This window comes from Epinephelus lanceolatus, chromosome 7 (assembly GCF_041903045.1).
Source record: "Epinephelus lanceolatus isolate andai-2023 chromosome 7, ASM4190304v1, whole genome shotgun sequence".
Classification (NCBI taxonomy): domain Eukaryota; kingdom Metazoa; phylum Chordata; class Actinopteri; order Perciformes; family Serranidae; genus Epinephelus; species Epinephelus lanceolatus.
Window position 1 is genome coordinate 6441521 of NC_135740.1, and position 20678 is coordinate 6462198.

General features: G+C 41.2%; 1 pseudogene; it reads left to right on the forward strand.

Annotated features, from left to right (window-relative positions):
• The first annotated feature begins 14613 nt into the window (after positions 1-14613).
• On the forward strand, positions 14614-17084 carry LOC144463845 (E3 SUMO-protein ligase ZBED1-like; annotated as a pseudogene).
• The last annotated feature ends 3594 nt before the right edge of the window (positions 17085-20678 follow it).

Consider the following 20678-nt stretch of genomic DNA (forward strand, 5'->3'; position numbering starts at 1 on the left):
GCGTTGACGCGTCAGTTCAAACAAAAAATTGGTGACGTGCAGCAGCAGTAGCACTGCTGTGTTATTGTGCTATCGCCTATTTAAGTGCTGGAATTTGTTATTTATGTGACGCCTGAATGCAGCACAGGCTCCGCTCCACTGACTGTGTACAGTGCCATGCTGCGGGTTCGGACTGGGCTTGGGTATAATTGTCTCACTCGGGTCGGAAAATGCAGCCAGAAACGCGCTCTAGTGTGCTCACCTGTGTCTGTGTGTGTCTGTGTGTGTGTGCACGCACGTGTTTGTGCGTGTCTGTGCGCATCGGGGCCGAACTCCACCATGCGCGATACAGAGAGCAGAGGAGAACTGTAAACGTGTGACCATGTAGAGACAGAATCTAGAAAATAACAGAAAGATAAATAACATAAGGCTATTTAGTTTGTTTAATAAAAGGACAAGGTATAGACCTGTAAGGTAACCTTAAATGACTTTTGCTGTGATCTTGAGCTATATAGAAAATAAAATCAAATTAACTTGATCTTCAAGGGGGGGCGGGGCACTTCCCTAATATAATGGTAGGGGAAACACTGATGTTTCAATAAATGTTAATGTTAATAAGAAATGGGAAAATAATCGATAATCGAAAAATAATCGTTAAACTAATTGAAAAATGAATCATTAGATTAGTCGATTAATCGAAAAAATAATTGCTAGATTAATCGCTAGAAAAATAGGGACAGCCCTACTTTATGTCATTCAGTAACTGTAGCAACATGAGTTTTAAATTGCTTATTTTAATAAACTGTTCTAAGAATTTAGAGCATCTCATTCACAATAACAGCATCCCCCAGCACAGCTATGTTTCAATGTATTGTTGGATGTGGAAGGGAAAGTTCTGCATTTGTGTTTTCTCTTGTTTGTGTGTGTGTGTGCGTGTGTGTGTGTGTGTGGCTCAGGAGGTTCCCCTGCTGCTGAAGCATGGCTCTGTAATGTGTTTACCTTCTTGTGTTTTCATTGCCTGCAGAGACACATTATCTTACGGAGTAGCTGCCACACATGCATGCTTACAAATCCGGGGACAAAATGTGTTTGCATGACTGTGCGGGCCCCTACAGTATACACACAGGCTCATGCATGTGTGCCCATGCCCGGCCAAGCCGACACATTGTTAGTGTTTAAGACTGTCAAGATGGAAAACAAAGAGGTTAAAATATTCTAGCTCTGACCAACATCAAGAATTTTGGGAGAACAACATGAAAATAAAAAGGACTGTGCTAAGGAGTGAAGAAAGGAATAAGGCCTGCTACACAATTTATTTGAATACATTTCTTGCTTTTACCCTGATAGTTTAATAAGTCTAGTCTTGGTTCTGTTTTCAGGCTTCAGAAAGTCTAGGCCATGACAGGAGATCACAGGTCATGTCAGAGAGAGGATGCACGTCCTTTTGGTGAAAGCTTGATTCAGTGGCAGAGAACCCTGCAGACAAAGTTGCTATTTTAGCATAGGTAACAACAGCCTACACTGCAATGCAACCCAACATGCATCGATATTGTTGAGGCATTTTAGAGATAAAGTTGCGAATAGTTTAGCATTTTGCTAACCAGAGCCAAAGGCTCACAGCTGTGGTTCCAAATTAGCAAGATCCTCGAATCACAGTGTGTCCCTCACCTCACTCTCCACCACTAAAGACCACCTCACCAGGAGGAGAGCAGGCAGCAGCTGTGGAGACTGACCCCTGGTCAGTGGCCACAGCAACCCAAATCTCCAGCGCCAGGGGACCAGACAGCCCTGACCCCCCTGTCAGATTAGTAAACTTTCTGTTACTGCTGTTACACAGGTTAGACCCAGAAATTCTGCTGGGATATCAGGTGCTAGTGGGGTTGCACTGACTGAATTTGAGCCACTATATCCAATGACCAAATGTCTGTGTCCAGAGCTGCTCAGGCCCCCAGGAAGTGTGCTGGACTTTGAAGCCAGTTTTCATAGTGGCCAAGCAATGGTACTGCAACTTCTAAGGTCCATCACACGATGCCATTGGGCCCAAAAATACTTTTTCTCATAGACTTACATTGTGAAAGAGACATCTATAAATCACTGGATACATCTTTTTGAGCATCATAACCTCAGCAAAATGATTTGTTCTTCTATCGGGATTTAATCCATTTGGTCCGATAACATTTGGAAAGTCTAAAAGAGCTGCAAGATTTAATGATTTCATCCCCATTCAAGTTAGCAGGGTGCTAAACTAGAAGTCAGCAGCTTAGCTCCGCTGAAGCCCCCATAAGTCCCTAGTGCGCCTGTTCTATGGGGCCAATGATGCTAAAGCTGCGCCAATCATCCAGGTAATTTCATACCCAGGAAAAGGAGCTTTTTTGGCTTCATGCACCACTGCACAACTTTCATAAGAATGAACCCACTGCCAATGCTGTATCCAAGTCTCTTGATAAATACATCCATGGAGCTGCTGCCTACTGTTCTCCCAGGGAAGCAGTCCACAGCAGCAGGAAGCGAGGCAGAGGGAGGATGGTTTGGATAGCAGTTATTCTTGTCTCATTTCTGATAAATCTAAGAGAGAGGAGGAAGAAGGGGCTGAGCAAATGAGCTGTGTGCAACTGTACAATAAGACTTTAATAAATCAGTGTATGGGAAACACTGCATTGCCCCCTGAAGCATGTGCATATGCCAGTGGTCATTTAGTGGGAGGGGCTCAGGACAAAGAAGGGAGAGCTGCAGATGGAGGGTGCTTTTGCAAATTCTGCCTTTTTTTTTTTTCCTTTTCCAGATTTATACCCACCCCATTTAAAAAACATCTGAGATAAAGGCCAAGTTTAAGATCTTGGTGTTTAATAGGCTAATTTAAATCAAACAAACAGAATCATAGGTCTGATGCCTTCATCTCCAAAAGGGTGAACTGCTGTAACACTTTCTTGTCAGGACCATTAAACAACTGCAGCTCATTCAGAAAACTACTGCCTAACAAGAGTTACAGCAAGAACCAGCAGAACTGAGCCCATAACTCAACACAAGCCCAGCTGATCTGTTTGATCTTGAGGACATTTTATGCTATCCATCTCATTTTATTCACCTCTGAATTATGACTTTGCTTGTCATTGTGGTTTCAAATGTTCTGAGGCATTTCTTTGTCTTGTGTAAAATGTTTCAAAGGTGCTATGGGAATTAATTTCCCTTGCCTTACCCAAAATTATTGGACACAAGTCAAAATGTAGACTGAGAGAAGACCACACGAGCAGGAATTAAAGTCTGCTGCCGGTTAGAACAGCCAGTCCATGTATATTGTCATCACATATTGTTGTATGCGGTAAAACATTAACACTTTTTATCTCAAATGGTGTCACCAAAACAAAAATGCGCAACTGTGAGCTGTGTTTAGTTTTAGTGAGAGGGTGGTGGGAGGAAGCTGAAGATTTGGAGGCACAAGTGGGTGCATTACGCAAATCACACACTGCATGTTCTAAAAGCTTGGTTCTTAATTTACAGACTACATCAACACAAGATAACACTTCGCTACAGCACAAACAGGCACAACACATACAGACTTGTGATTTAACAGTGGGTGCACAGGCAAACTGTAAATGACATGAAACAGAAGACAGTTCATACAACAAAGGAAGCCAGGACTATAAAAGAATATGTCTGAGTTTGACTCATGGCACTTTTAATAGGGTCCAATGGCACTCGACCTTAACTCACCAAATGTAATTATCTTAAATGGAGAAACCTGCAAGAGAAATTGGACAGAGTGTAATGAAAAAGAGGCCAGATTTAGGGAGTAATTAGCAGCTTGAGCCACAGCATTACTAATATGGAGCAATAATTTCAGAAGATAGAGCCTACCGTGGGGTGTGTGAGGCAGAAGCTGCTTTTGATAAGGTCAACAGTGACAGCATTGTGAGGCTTTCTGAGGCGTTCTAATTAGGAAAAGGCTAGCTGATGCAGGGAGATGGGTTGGTCACTTCAGAAGACACATGAATGGTGGATTTTACTGGACCCTGCAAATTAAACTCACCATGACAAATGCTCAAAAAGACCATGGTTGTCTTTTGGTACAGCCCTCTCTTTGTTCTAATGGTTTCCACTTGGTGCAGAGAAACTTGTCTCTTTGTATTGTTGCACTGTGTAGAGTAAATGAAAACAAGCTACATAGTGAAAGGTCACCAGTGCTGATGCACAGTCTTACGGATTGTCTTGGTGCACCCTGGTGCAGGGATACAATGGGAAACAAAAGTAGAGAATACTTTGAGTTTTACAGTTGGGTTCAGTCTACACCTAAACATGTTTTAAGATATAATTGGACATCCAACTAACAGAAACAAATGAACAGCTAAGCAGGGCCAAAGAACCTGTCAGGAGAGACCAGCATACATGTAACTCCATTAGTTACTCTCTTTTAGCTCTGTGTCAAGGTTAACTTATTGTTATTTTACACAGGGTTGCACAAGAAAATACAGTTGTAGTTCCTTTATGCTGCACAAGAAGCAGGAGGATGAGGTGGAATTGAGGAGTCTCTGCAGGCTGACGTAAGAAGCTGCTCTGTAGTCTGGTAATACAGCAGAGTGCCCAACCCCATATGAATCTGCACAATTTTTGTTCAAGCCCAACCCAAACCTGAACCTAGGCAGCAGTTTTGGGCCTGTCATCTAAGGGCTGCTTTGACTCCTTGCACCTCTTCTTCTTCTTCTTCTCTTCTTTCTGTTATTTTAGGAGTCTGTTGTCGGCTCTGCTTCTTGTGCATGACAGGTTCGGCAGAGCAAGCTTCACTCCTCTAGTGCGCAGGGTGGTCCATGGATGTACACTGCATGTTAGACACATCTCTCCCACTGTGGAGGTAGCAGAGGTAAACATTGCCAACCAAGTCACCTTGCAAAACCTGTTTCTCTCAGTCCAATGCACCTTGCTATTTTTTGCAAGAGAACTGCCAGTTTCATGCATCTGCAGTGCGGTGTGTTTTCAGTTTAAATCAAATTCTAAATCTCAACATTTTTAATAGTCATAATGGGTTGATGGCATGTGCAACACACCCACACACATGACATTACATAGATGGGCGGAAAAAAAAGGGAAACTGGCACAAAACCAGCCCAGTCGGTCCAGGAGCTTCACCTAAATGATGGTCATTTCCAGGCATATTTTAGGATGACTCGGGGGGCAGTTTCACAACCTTCTGTCTATTGTCTTGTCATATAGCTCTGGGTATGCAGCCACTACTGCCACTCCTCCATTCTTTACCAACTGTAAACTTGTTGTGACCACCACAGAAGGCCCGTCTCTCAAATCATCTGATTGGACAATGGAAAAAAAGCTGAGATGATGTTTTTTTAACTCAAGGAGTTCAGAGTGCTCCGGCAAAAAACAAACAAACAGACACCTAGAGCACAAAAATGTGAGGCGCATTGCGATGCAAAAACAAAGAGCAAAAAGCCTCATTCTCATTAAAAACAATTACAAAAAGCCGCCTCAGGCTACTAAAGCACTTTCTGTGTGATGGAGGCCTGAGATGTGCACTTTAAATGTAAATAAATTGCCAGAGTACATGAAAAAACATCAAAAAAGAGCTTGTTTAGTATAAAATTCTTCAGGGGGAGGATCTGCTCTGACTCCCTACTGAGGTCAGGTCTAAGCCCCAGATGTCCTCAAACCCCAAAACACTGACAACCATTTAGTTTTAGATAAAAACATAAAACAGTTGACGTTAGGGCATACAGTCCTAAAGGTTAATTCACATTACCAATCAACATCAGCAGAACCAGTCAAATTAAATTTTGCCCTTTTCAGTTTCCTTTAAAAATGCAGTCGTTTTGTGCTTTTTCCACCAGGATGGAGATGTCTGATGCCCATGTCAAGTTGTTTGTGATGCTGATTCCCAGGAACATAAAACTGTTCACTTGCTCCCCCTGAGCTACGCTAATGTTGACAGGGGCATGTGTCTTTGCGTCCTTTTTACCAAAATCCATGATCAGCTCCTTGGCTCCTATGTTAAAAATATAAGAAATGACTTCACTTGCTGGTTGGCACATGCTCTAAGTACACGGGCAGGGACGTTATCAGGTTTAGCAGCTTTACTCGAATTCACTCTCACCAGGGTTTTTCTTCCATCTGCTGCGGAGACTCACAGTGGCCAGTGCTCTGGAGGCAAGGCAGACTTGACAGCTAACTCTTTGTTGAGGAGATCAAAGCAAGCATGAAAGGTGTTAAGCTCATGTGGCAACGTGGCCTCACATATAATGGGGGTGCTCCTACTTTTGTAGCTTGTGATAGTCTGGATCACCTGCCACATGTCTTCTGTGTTGTTGTTGCTGGTATTGAGGTTTCTCTCCAGTCTGTAGTGATGCCTCCGATTTGCTTGCTTGATGCCAGCTTTCAGTCTCTCTCTGGGGGTGTTGTTTTCTTCTTTGTCACCTGACCCAAAGCTTTGTTTGCTCTAGATAGGGCCCTCACCTCTCCATTTATCCAGGCTTGCTGCTTAGGGGATGATTATATTGTCTTTGTGATTGCCAGATACTCGACACATTTGCTGATGCATGATGTCACTGATGATGTATATTCCTCAAAGTACTCAGTTCACTCCTGGGTGGTGGCATCTCTGAACATGTGCCAGTCTGTGCACTCAAAACAATCCTGTAGAGCTGCACCTCCTGAGAAAAAAATACCTGACTCTAAAGCTGCTAAATGCTCCACTATGTTCACCAGTTAGTCTCTAACTGTGTCTGTCTCCTCTTTGGTGAGGAGCAGGTAGTGTGCAGTGGGACTGTAGAGCTTTTTCACTGAAAACAGCTGCCTGCTGCCTCTAAAAGTTTGACAAGAGCTGGGAGAGTGAACCAAACAGCAAAGGTGCAGGCCATAAAACCAAATCAATCCGCTGAAAGATGCTGAAATGCTCCTTAGAGATGGGGAAACTTAATTTTTACAACTTCCACATTGTCATTTTTTACATTGTTGATGGGATTTACCCAAATATTGGGATGAAACGAGTGTCCAGTACAGATAATGCTCTTTTTATGAGTATGAGTATCATCCAAGTTAAAAGTGTCAATAACCGTACTTGTGACGGACTATTCTGATTCGTGTAGCTATGATCAATCTCTTAAAGGGTTTTTTAGTATAACTATATGCCGAACAAGACTGTTTAAGGCAAACAAACAATATCATTAATTCCTATGAACTGAAAACACTATAATAGCAAAAGCTATGGTTACTCTGTAAATCAAGGGTTATGCTACGGTAACATTATCTAACCAGCTATATTGCGGTTCTAGCAACGTTTCACCTGACAGCACCCACCTGTTACTCAAAGCAGCCATGCCCTTAATTACGCATGACTTTAAGCATTAATAAGATTTAAAAATGTGAGTTATATAAAAATTCACCCCTATACAGTTGTTATGAACAGGAAAATAAGCTATGGAGACCACAACTGTTTTATATGCCAGGCTGAAAACATGTTTATTTCTGCTGTAAAGGTGGACATTTTAACATTGGGAACTATGGGGACTGGCTGGTTTTTCAAGCCAGCCTCAAGTGGCCATTAGAGGAACTGCAGTATTTGGCATTTCCATGCTAGCTTAATTTTTCAGCTCCTGAGGTTGCCGCTTGCCTAACATACCAACCACTAAAAAGGTCTAATCTTGACTATGTTTAAAACGCTCCTTGTAGGGTTGTTAAAATGAGAAATGTATATGTGAGCAACTCAAGATGTGTGTTTACATACACACGTCTGTTGTCTGAAATTTGTGAAGATGTCTCAGCATTCCCATAGTTACAACACGAGTCGATATGATATTGCCATCCTGGCCTTTTCTCATGATGTCAACCGCTCCACGCCTCAGCTGGATTATGACATTCTTTAATGACCACCACACACACACACACACACACACACACACGTCTTCTCTCTAATGAGCCTGCATACTTATAATGTATGTGACACATGAATCCACAGCCATGCATAAACTTAAAACAACCCCATGCATGCCTGAACACATAAACATACACATGTGCCCAGAGACAGAGAGGGAGGGGGAGAGAGACTGACATTTAAGAAGCTTCTCCCCAGTCCTCGTTATTCTGGCTCCCAGGAGGCCAGCAGGGGGATAAAAAGCTAATGGTTAATACTCAAGAGGACATAGTGATAGACTTATTTAACAAGGAAGCTGCTTAATAACACATTCACAGCATCAGCTTTGGGGCCGACACTGTGTGTGTGTGTGTGTGTGTGTGTGTGTGTGTCTTTTTCTGTGTCTGTATGCGTGCATGTGTGCGTGTGTGTGCATGTCTGCTTGTATGTGTGGTGTATGTGCCAGGGAAATTTCCTGTCTAGTAGAAATGTGAGTACCCTCAGGGTAAAGGCACTTCCTGCTGTAAAGATTTAGGATTTTGTAGCTGTAACAATTTTGTACGCTGTATCTTTAATGTGCTCCCCAAATGCTATGTGATAATAATGCTATAAAAATGTATCATACTACACCAGATATTGGATAGTTTTTTTCACTGGTCAGTCATAGGTGCTGGGCTGCACATTAAGCTGTAGTTAAGGCTCCAAGGTAATTTCGAATAATGACTCACATGTTAGTCGTGGTCCTACTTTGGTCAGGAACTTCAAACAGATAAAACCAAAGACATAACACATCAGGTGCTCCCATGCATAATTAGAAAACCTGTAATTTTGCAAAGCAACTTTTAAAATGAATTAATTTCAAAGAGTGCATTTATTTTAGCGCCTTTCAGGGGAGCCAAGAACACTTTACACATATGGAGGCAGATAAAACAATTAACACAAGAACAGAAAATAATAGTTTCAGTGTTTGCAAAGAATAAAAGAATTAACTAAGTCCATAAGGCCTTGGTGTACAAGTTGGAAGGACCCTGGATGTTTGTTTCAAATGAAACCATGAGATATGTATTGTGAGACTGGACTTTGTGTTGCTATATTTACTGGGAAAAAAACCCTTTAAAGATTAGCATTATTAAACAAAATAACTTGCATACTTATTATCATTAATAGTTTTAATTTCACCAGCATGACAGAGCATAGCACCACTATGAATAATTGAGAATAGGGTGAATATTTTACAAAAAAAAGTCATTACATTTCAAGGAAAGAAAAATAATAATCAAATTCTTAAAATCAAATAGGTAGTTTAAAAAAGAGATGCATTTTTTGAGAATAATTTAAAAAAAAAAAAAAATGCATTTTGCACCGTCGTCCAATACCTCCTACATCAACTACACACACACACACACACACACACACACACACACACATCAGGCTCAGCCTGTAACATAAGGCTATTTAGTTTGTTTAATAAAAGGACAAGATATAGACCTGTTCTATAGTAAAGGTAACCTTAAATGACTTCTGTTGTGATCCAATATGATGGTAGGGGAAACACTGCTGTATGATAAGAAAGGGGTCTGGTGGAAAGCGATCACAGATGCAGTCGGCATGTATATTGCAAGAGATGTAATGCCCATATATAGGCTACCGTGGAAAAGCCAGGGTTTATTCACATGCTGAAAGTTTTGGACTCCAGGTATGTGCTACCAGGCCGCAAATATTTTTTTTTTAACTAGGAGGGGAAAAAATCGATTTAAATCATGAATCAGATTTTTTGTGAAAAAATCTGAGATTTTTTTTTTAGGCCATATCGCCCAGCCCTACCCACTACACAATAACTACTGTAACTAACTGTGGTTTGTAGAAACGTACAATGCCAAAATATTTCCTGGCAACTGGGTTGATATTTACTTATAAAGATTCTCACTTTGGTCTATTTTACTCCCAACAGCTTCATTCAGAGAGTCCAAGATGCCTAAAAAAATCCCATTGAATGACTGATGAATCTTACTGTGGATTGTAACACTCTGTTTCTCATCCTACATGCCACACCACACTGTAAGCAGTGACAGACAGACCAGTCATTTTGCCAGTCCTCTTTAGTTTGGTTTCTTCAACTGTTTGCTGGCTCCTCTGCCACCTCTGATCTGCTTCTGTGTACTGCAGAGACGACCTCGCTTCCCGTCCAGGACGTTTCCTATGTGAACACTTTATGTCTCTACTTCTTTTCAGCAGCTCTGTCTGTGCAGTCTCTTTTTTTCATCTGATGTCCCTCCAATTTACCACCCAACCATGTCTGGCAACTGTTGTGATTTGTATGGTGCCGCAGAGCAACACAAATGTCAAAACAGTGACACCCGAGCCGCACCTAATGCCTGGAGAGAGGTTTGCTGTTTGGCAGAGAAGCAGAGGAGGAAGGTGAGAAGGCAGGAGAGAGGAGAGAAGGAAGATGTGAAGAGAAAGAGAGGGAGAGAGAGAGGGGTCTTTTCTTAAGGCTGGAGGTGAATATGAACCATGGTAACTCAACATCATATTTGTCTGTATGTTTGGTAGAAGATTCTCATAGCTGTGGTGTTCCTGTGATGCACTTACACTGAAGGTACCAGAGATCACCTGTCAATCAAACAGCATGACTGGCTTTGTGACTGCATGTGTTTTTCTTGTTTGTAAATGTGAGTTTCTGTTGGTGGAAACTAGATACTTTTTCTATTTATATATATATATATATATATATATAAATAAATATATATATATATGTAAAAAATTTTTTTTACTGAAATGTAAGATTCATCTCATGCTACAAGGTGAGAAAACTCCTTATCATTAGCCAGTATTCTTGCACATACTGTGGTTCAGATAATTGAATGCACACCCCCACATGACATCACATTTAACTCATGATGTCTAAGGAACTCTTGATGCTATCTAATTCGTTGTTGTTGTTTCTTTTCTTTTCTGTACTTTTCCTTATCCATATATGTTCTGATTGTTGCTGATTTCTTCTGTTCATGTTTCTATTTTCTGTATTTTATTATATTAAATTTGCTAAATTGTGTTTTGTATCATCTGTATTATTTTTATAATTTGACGAGAGGTCCACTGACGTAAGCAAAGCTGTTTCCAGTCACCTCTCTGTCAGCTCTGCTAAATTGGTGCTAAATTTGTGTTAAAATTAGGCTTCCATGTCGATTTTGCAAGTTCGGGTTGTGTTTTTTGTGGTTTGCGTTGTACGGTGGTGGCATGTGGCTGATGCCGATATGACAGAGCAGAGGACTCTGGGTAGAGGAGAGGAGGTGTGTGCTGTACGGTGAATTAAAAACTGGCTTGATGGTGAGATTTGGAGGTGCTGTCCTGTTCCTCCTGTGGATCACTGCTATACAAAGTTCAGAGCCGGCTGCAGATCAGAGCTGCCTGTATTCGGGAGGAGCGGCAATACGACCGTCTTGTTGGGGTCAGGATGTGTGGGCAGTTAAATCATTCCACAACCAGAAACCATGGATCACCAGAACCATCCAGAAACATGGACAATTATGAAGCAGCAGCCAACAATGTGAGGAGATGCAAAAAAGAAAGACTAAATTTCACTGCACAAGTTAAAGCAACTGATTAGCGTTGTACCTTGTATAATTCCAAGTGACAAATAAATGATTGATTGTATAAACCAAAGGCTTCTTGACCTCTCCTGTCATGTTTGTTTTACATCTATTGATCGGTTGTATGCTGTTATACAATCTCTAGCAAAAGATATGCATATGTATGCAGAATTTAGGCAATGAGCTAAGCTTTTGGTATTGAAAGTGTTCTAATTTTTCTTTGTAGTCCCTTTGTAGTCCAAGTAGTATTGACCAATCATGTTTGAGTGACAGGTTAACAGTATGAAAAGGCCCCAAAACGCGTTCTCAGAACCCCTTGACTATTGTTTTTTTTTTTTTCTTTTTTTCTTTTTCTGAGTGAGAAGAATTGATCTCATGCTACAAATCTGATGAAATGGGCCCCAGATTTATCATAATAATAGGTACATCATAATTAAAGGTACATTACCAACAGTTTGCTTGACAATGTTCAGCCTTTTCTCACAAATTTTTCTACTAAACATAATCCACCCAAATTTGTGTAAACAAGGAAGTAGGGCTGTCCCAAACGATTATTTTTCTTGCAATTAATCTAGCAATTATTTCTTCGATTAATCGACTAATCTAACGGTTCATTTTTCGTTTGGTCTAACGATTACTTTTTCGATTATCGATTATTTTTCTATTATTTGATTAATGAGGCAATTTAAACAATATGAATACCAAAACATTTCTTATTAACATTAACATTTATTGAAACATCAGTGTTTTCCCTACCATTGTATAAGGGGGGCGACCCGCCCCCCCAACGGCACTGTGTACACACTACACAGTCAATGGAGCAGAGCTAGGCGTTGTCGTGTAAATAACAAATTCCAGCACTTGAATAAGCCATAGCACAATAGCACAGCACTGCTGCTGCATGCCGCCATTTTTTTGTTTGAACCGTAGTCGATGCATCGCCCCAGCCCTACAAGGAAGCAGTCTCGAGTTATTTTGGAAGGCTGTGATCACATGACCAATGCGCTGAAAGGAGTAGTCAAGGAAGAGGTCCTAGCAGTCTTGTAAGGAGGCAGGTTGGGGTGGTGAATAGGTCACAAAAAAAAGGACTTTTGCGTGGGACTTATCCCTTGAGTTGCTTGTTTGGATCAGTATGAAATTTGAGTTAACTTTTAGTCATTTTAAGATACCGGCTTACCATGTTTCTTTCCCTAAACCTAACAGTAACTTTTATTGCCTAAACTAACCTCCAGAACTTTATGTTAATTACGTATGTAGGACCCTGCTACATTTGTTTACATTTAATTCTTTAAATATATGTTTTGTTAACAAATATGCAGTATATCTTGAAATATTGTCTGTTAACTTTTGATGTGAAATAAGTTTACATTAATATGGAGAAATTTATATTTGGTATTTTATTTGGCAGGGTTCTGAAATGTCCTCTGTTCTGCATAGCCTTTGAAAGTCTCATGTCGTTTCCTCTGTTAATTTGGGTAAACCAGGTGTCAATCTGTTAATTAGCCAATCAGTGCCAGTCAGAGATGATCGCCAACCACCTACCGGATTCTGAAAGGGGGGTGGGACTAATAGAAAAAATGACGAGGCTTAGTGATTAGCTGGAGAAACGGGAAGAAAACGGAGAGATGGCAAGAGTTAGTAGTGACCAGTTTAAACTGTTTAAAGATTAATGCTGTTAATAAACATAAAAACCGGAGGTTTTATCTGTGTTTAGCCGTGTTTGAAGCTGTTTCAGCCAGTAATTCTACTAAACTTCTGCGACGCCATTGTCAGCTGTGAGTTATTGCAAGTTAGCTTTACCCTTGCTAGTTGAGAAGAAAAGAAGACTGGGAGTGTATGGGAGACATATTTTGCGCCACGTTTCTGAGTGAGTAACGTTAATACTGTGAGTTGTTAATGATATGGACATTTATGATAAAAGATTGGAAATTTATTAGTGTTGTGAATTTGTGTTGTGTGCCTAGGTGCCCCGGTGCCTACATGCATGCCTGCGGTCTACTGCTATGTGCTGCTGTTGCTGTGGAGGGTGCTCGGGACTTGACACTGCTGCAAGGAACCTGCTGTTCGAACAAGGACCTGCCTCCAGGAACGGTTCCTCCACCTCATCTCACACCTTACTGCTGGATAGAGGATTTTGAGAAAACTGCTGCTAACAGTGTCTGAGTTCTCAAGGATCAGTGAGTACTGACAAAATATTTCTCGAGGATTTAAATGAGCACCGACATGCACGCCAACGATATGGTACCATACTGAGTTTACAAACCCTGGGTATTATTTTGTTTTATTTATTATTTTGGAAAGTTAAAGGGTGGCCACTTGTTTTGTTTTGTGATAATTAATATTAAGTTGTTGCATGTATTTGTGGTTTAATGTTATTCTATGGCTGATAAGTGTGTGTCATGTGGTTAAGGTAAGGGCTATGTGTATTAATGGTATGCATGGGAGTTTATGAGCTCACGCTACAGTAAAGCTATAAAAAAATAAGCTAACCAGACCTCTCTGCAGCCTAGTCAGAGTCATATGTTCTAGTTTAAAGTTGATACATGCCAAAATTGATTTTAGTAGACTCCCACTAATTCACCTTTCATGCATAGGGTGTTATCAGGTGTAAAGAGGTATGCTATGACACAGGGCTGGGCGGTATTCGCGGTGACGGTAACATACTGCAGTAAACATTAGCCGCTGTACTGCTTTTGTGGTTGCCGTCATACCGCAGCACTAACAGCACATGCGCATGTTCAGCAACAGTAGGCTAAAGTTAGAGGAATGGAGGATGACAACCAGGCTTCTACAAGCACTGCTAACATTAGTGCTGCTAGTACTGTCGTCAGCGAAGAAATTAGTCAGCCGCCGTTAAGTGAAGAGGAGGGTAGGGAAGAAGAACTGGTCCCAAAGAAAGGTGGAAGTTCTATTATTTGGACGTGGTTTGGGTTTAAGAGGGCAGACATTCAACAAAAGACCGTGATCTGTAAACTATGTCGCTTGAAAATAGTTGTTAATCGCTCCAACACCAGTAACCTGTTTAGTCATCTCGAGCATGAGCACGCACAGGAATAAGAAGAAAGTCAATGAATGCACACTGCTCAGCAACCCAGTGTGAAACAGAGGCCTACACTCAGACAGACAGCTCTCTCTGACTCGCTGATGAAATGCACTCCCTATGACTGGAAAACACAGCATTGGAGAGATATGACCAAGTCCATTGCAATTCACCTGTGCAAAGACATGGTCCCCATCCAAACAGTGGAGAAACCAGGATTCAAGATGATGATTAAAACACTGGAGCCTCTTTACATTGTACCGAGTCGGAAATACTTGAGCGACAAGGAAATACCCCAGGTGTATAGTGAAATCCATGACAAGGTACAAAGTGAAATAGCAAATGTGACATGCTTTTCTACTACGACTGACATGTGGTCGAGCCGCACTTCCGAACCTTACATGAGCCTAACGGTAAATTATATCGATGCAGACTGGAAGCTGCATAGCAAGTGCTTGCAAACATAGTACTTCCCCGAGGACCACATCGCTGAAATGATTGCGCAAGGCTTAAAAGAAGTGCTGCAGTCGTGGGGATTGGATGAGAAACGCCAAGTGTGTATGACCACTGACAACGCGAGTAACATCAAGAAAGCTCCGGAGCAGAATGGATGGCAGCCACTTCAGTGTTTTGGCCACAGGCTACACCTTGCCATTGGTAAGTAGGCTAGATATGCACATTACTCATTTGAAACATTAACATTTAAATGTTTAACATATGTGTTGCCTAGTTGCTTAAATAAAACTGCATGATTCAAATGTAGGCTAATATTTTTTGTTTTTTGTTTACACAGGGAAAGGTGTTGCTAACCTGCGCAATGACTGAGCCATTGGTGTGTGTAAGAAGGTGGTCACTGCATTTTCCTACAGCTGGAAAAGAAAAAGAGACCTGACCACCGCCCAGTCTGAGCTAAAGCTGCCCTTCCACAGCCTCATCGTAGAGACTCCCACCAGATGGGGGTCCCGCCAGAAAATGATAGAGAGACTTCTTGAGCAGGAGAAGGCTGTCGCTCAGGTTAGTGATTTATTTGCATAGCGGCAAATATATTACATTGATGCACTGAGAAGAAAAACAAGTGCCGTGCATTAGACCATGGCGCTTTGACCCCCTCTACTGGCCACTTGCATCACGTCACCATGTCCTGCAAAGTAATGAGCTGACTGAGTAAATGAGTGAGACTGACTGACCTTAGCCCGCTGCACCATGCTAAAAACACAACCCACTGCATCACATTATGCTTTATAGCTTATCTACTATTTTGCAGTTCATTACATTAGTTATTTAGCAGAATCCTTTCTCCAAAGTGACTTACAATAGTTGCGTTTGTGTAGGAAGTCAGTGCACTACTACTCGTCAGAACTCACAGGTGCATATCCTTTCTAAACAAGTGACTAAGAGAGCATAATCTAATTAACACTTGTTCCTAGGTCCTGCGTGCTGACCGGAAGTCACAGCACTTGGTGCCCATCTGGAGTGACATAGAGGTCCTTGAATCTGTCAACAAAGCCCTGAGCCACCTGGTGGAGTTCACGGACGCGCTGTCTGGAGAGGACTATGTAAGCGTGTCCTACCTCAAGCCCGTACTCCACCTGTTTAACAACAGCCTCCTTAAGGCAGAAGATGATGACAAGGAAATGAAGGCTGCCATCCTTGAGTACCTAAATGACAAATACTGAGATCCAACCACAGACAAGTTGTTGGACATGGCGTCTCTCCTTGATCCAGGGCTCAAGACCACATACATAGAAGAGAGCAAGGTGGCACACATCACAGCCAGAGCAGTAGCAGAAATCGAATCCATGCTGGCAGAGCAGAGGCAGACCCAGGCAACAGTTGTGACCACAGCTCCAGCACCAGAGGTGAGAAGAAGCCCAAGAAGACACTGAGCAGCTTTTTCAAGAAGCCACCAGCAAGACCAGCAGCTGCCCAGTCTGACTGTGAGGTCATTGAGATAGAAATCAAGAGCTACTTTCAGACAGTGGAGGTGGCCAGCAGTGATACAGACCCTCTTCAGTGGTGGAGGCTCCACGAGGCCAACAATACAGTAGATGTTGTTTATATGTTGAATTGAATCTGTTGTATGCATGCATGCATATTGCACAAAATGTTTAATAAATGTTTTTCAAACTTGTTTCAGTTCAATCTAGCTTTGTTTTATACACAATAATAGATGGATTAGCAACCGTTTTACTTCTGACGATAAATAGTTTTCATCCTAGACTTGTATGGCTTTTTAAATTGTTTTATTTAAGGTGTAAAAAAAAAAAAAAAAAAAAAAGAGAGAAGACGATACCGCGATATCATACCGTCACCACATCCCCCCAAAATAATATTGTGATATTGATTTTAGGCCATACCACCCAGCCCTACTATGACAATTTTCTAACAAATTAGAGTTGAGTGGGAGGGCTACACGTAACTTTACATTAAGGATGTAATGTCAATTGATGGGTGCAAATTTGTAGGATATCACATGAACCGTTCTATGATAGTATGTTGCAATGTTAAATTATCCCAAAAAGGATGAACTGAAATGTTAACATTTAGGGCAGAATTAAGAAATGGAATTACAATCAGAGACAGATTAAACTCTGGTATGTGTATTTAAACTTGTGGTCATTCTTCAGGTTTATAAGGAGACGTTTTTAAGCTTTATAAGGAAATAAATCAGGAGAAAAGGATATCCTGTCATATCCTGAATTTGGGCCTATGCTGACCAAAGTCTTAATTTATAAAAACTGAATACACACACTAAATCAGACCCCCTCACCGACTGTAGAGACAAGACACTTGCATAGAGCTAATTATTTTAACAATCATTAATTGTGGAAAAAGAAAGAGACGACTGGTTGTTCTGTATAATCAAATGTAGATCAAAACCTTGTGTCAGGTGCTCTTGGCAAACAGGAAACAACAGGATCCACAGGAAGGTAATCGAGGCACCCCAGAAAATATAAAAAAACGAGGAAGCAAATATCAAAAAACCTTTATTGTAGTGGCTAAATCAAAAAAACAATAATGAAAAAATAGCAAGTTAATAAAAATACAGATTGACATGAGATGAGATACCCGGAAAAAAATAAATGTAAATGTATATACATGTGAGAAAAATGGTGAAACCTGTAGAGAACATGACAATTCATTAAAAAAACATGTAAAATCTATATCCTCCTCGAGACCAGAATACTTTCCCTAATTGTAACACTATATTAGGATATACTAGATGTCATTTAATGGCAGAACAAATACATTATTGTCAACCCTGACCAATACATATTGGATATGGAGAAACAAAATGCGTTGGCAGTGTCTGGTTGTGTGTAATGGGGAACTAATTATCTTGCAGTAAGGCTGCTTTAAACCTTTGATGACATTGTCACAGAACATTTGTATTAATGCACTGTTTATTGCCAGCACAGAGAAAATGATTATGAGAAGAATGAATCAATGGTTTGTTTTGTTTTCTATGAGAAGTCAGTTAATGCATGGTAAATTTGGTCTGATCCTGGCTCAAAAGTATTTAAGTATCCAGTTTTAGATGTATTTGGAGCATCCTCTGTGAGCTGTTGGAAGTGTTGCCCTGGTAACAGCAGTGTCTTTATATATTGTTAATGTTTTTATAAATAGTTCTTCTTGGATTTGGTGGACCGGAAATTAATATCACTGCATGGAAGTGCTGTTGTGACTGTATATTCATCTAGGCGGCAGAAACCTTTTATTGTTTTGTCTTTCCATTACAGGCACAAACATGGGCTTGAAACATTTGCACCCACCATCTGCATGTACGTCTGTACAATTGTGAACACTATGAGAGATGATATCTCAAATGGCAAAGAAGTAAAAGAAAAATGGTTAAATGATATTCTTAGTTCTTCAGTTCTCTGAGAACACTTTACTATTCATGTCCTCAAAGAGCATCTGTTGTTGCTTTGGTTTCATCTACTGCATGCAGTGAACTGTCTTAATGAGCTTATGTGTTGTGTGTACCAAATTATTCTATAAATTAAAAGGTGTTGAAAGTAATGTCAAACTTGCACAACAGATGTAGGTGAGGACATGCTTGGCTCAGATGCACCATGAATTTAAAGTAGTGCATGGCTTTAATGAGCATGGAGTTTTTTATTTTTTTTGTTTGTTTTTTCAGCGGTAATGTAACACTGTCAGTTTTTTAACCCCTTCACGCATAGGGTCACTACAGCTGACAACTATTTAAAAGCAATTTTCTTGTATTTGCGTGGGTTTTGATGCTATAGTTTTGTACCAGCCACTACAATTTAGCCTTGTGCATCATGCTATACACTGCCCCCTACTGGCCAGGAATTATAAGTGCAACACAAATCTCTCAAAACCTAGACTCACAAGTCAGTCTTTAGACGCTTTGCTTAACTAAAGACTAATGACTTTCTCCCTGATTTTGTGTTTAGATGGGCGGATACAATTTCAGAGTTTAAAAAAACTACCTATGTTGCAGAACCAATAGTAAATCTGCAGGGCGGTCCTTCGGTGGCTCGCTGAACTCTTGTGCTTGTAAACATAGTCCCACTAGAAACACGTGTAGCGGTACAAAATGGCTCAGCCGTGCTCGCAGAAAACGCCGTCAGAGTTAGTGGATGTTTGTCGCGTTTGCGGCGACACATTCTCACCAACTAAAAGAAACAAACATAATCTTTTACAAGGCCATGACTCATCCCTCCGGCCGGACTATAACGTTAGAGGGAATCGCCTTGTTGTTTACAAATACTTCCGGGTAGAAAACCAGCAGAGCTTTTTTATACAGTACAGGCCAAAAGTTTGAACACACCTTCTCATTCAATGCATTTTCTTTATTTTCATGACTATTTACATTGTAGATTCTCACTGAAGGCATCAAAACTATGAATGAACACATGTGGAGTTATGTACTTAACAAAAAAAGGTGAAATAACTGAAAACATGTTTTATATTCTAGTTTCTTCAAAATAGCCACCCTTTGCTCTGATTACTGCTTTGCACACTCTTGGCATTCTCTCGATGAGCTTCAAGAGGTAGTCACCTGAAATGGTTTTCCAACAGTCTTGAAGGAGTTCCCAGAGGTGTTTAGCACTTGTTGGCCCCTTTGCCTTCACTCTGCGGTCCAGCTCACCCCAAACCATCTCGATTGGGTTCAGGTCTGGTGACTGTGGAGGCCAGGTTATCTGCTGCAGCACTCCATCACTCTCCTTCTTGGTCAAATAGCCCTTACACAGCCTGGAGGTGTGTTTGGGGTCATTGTCCTGTTGAAAAATAAATGATCGTCCAACTAAACGCAAACCGGATGGGATGGCATGTCGCTGCAGGATGCTGTGGTAGCCATGCTGGTTCAGTGTGCCTTCAATTTTGAATAAATCCCCAACAGTGTCACCAGAAAAACACCCCCACACCATCACACCTCCTCCTCCATGCTTCACAGTGGGAACCAGGCATGTGGAATCCATCCGTTCACCTTTTCTGCGTCTCACAGAGACACGGCGGTTGGGACCAAAGATCTCAAATTTGGACTCATCAGACCAAAGCACAGATTTCCACTGGTCTAATGTCCATTCCTTGTGTTTCTTGGCCCAAACAAATCTCTTCTGCTTGTTGCCTCTCCTTAGCAGTGGTTTCCTAGCAGCTATTTGACCATGAAGGCCTGATTCGCGCAGTCTCCTCTTAACAGTTGTTCTAGAGATGGGTCTGCTGCTAGAACTCTGTGTGGCATTCATCTGGTCTCTGATCTGAGCTGCTGTTAACTTATGATTTCTGAGGCTGGTGACTCGGATGAACTTATCCTCAGAAGCAGAGGTGACTCTTGGTCTTCCTTTCCTGGGTCGGTCCTCATGTGTGCCAGTTTCGTTGTAGCGCTTGATGGTTTTTGCGACTCCACTTGGGGACACATTTAAAGTTTTTGCAATTTTCCGGACTGACTGACTTTCATTTCTTAAAGTAATGATGGCCACTCGTTTTTCTTTAGTTAGCTGATTGGTTCTTGCCATAATATGAATTTTAACAGTTGTCCAATAGGGCTGTCGGCTGTGTATTAACCTGACTTCTGCACAACACAACTGATGGTCCCAACCCCATTGATAAAGCAAGAAATTCCACTAATTAACCCTGATAAGGCACACCTGTGAAATGGAAACCATTTCAGGTGACTACCTCTTGAAGCTCATGGAGAGAATGCCAAGAGTGTGCAAAGCAGTAATCAGAGCAAAGGGTG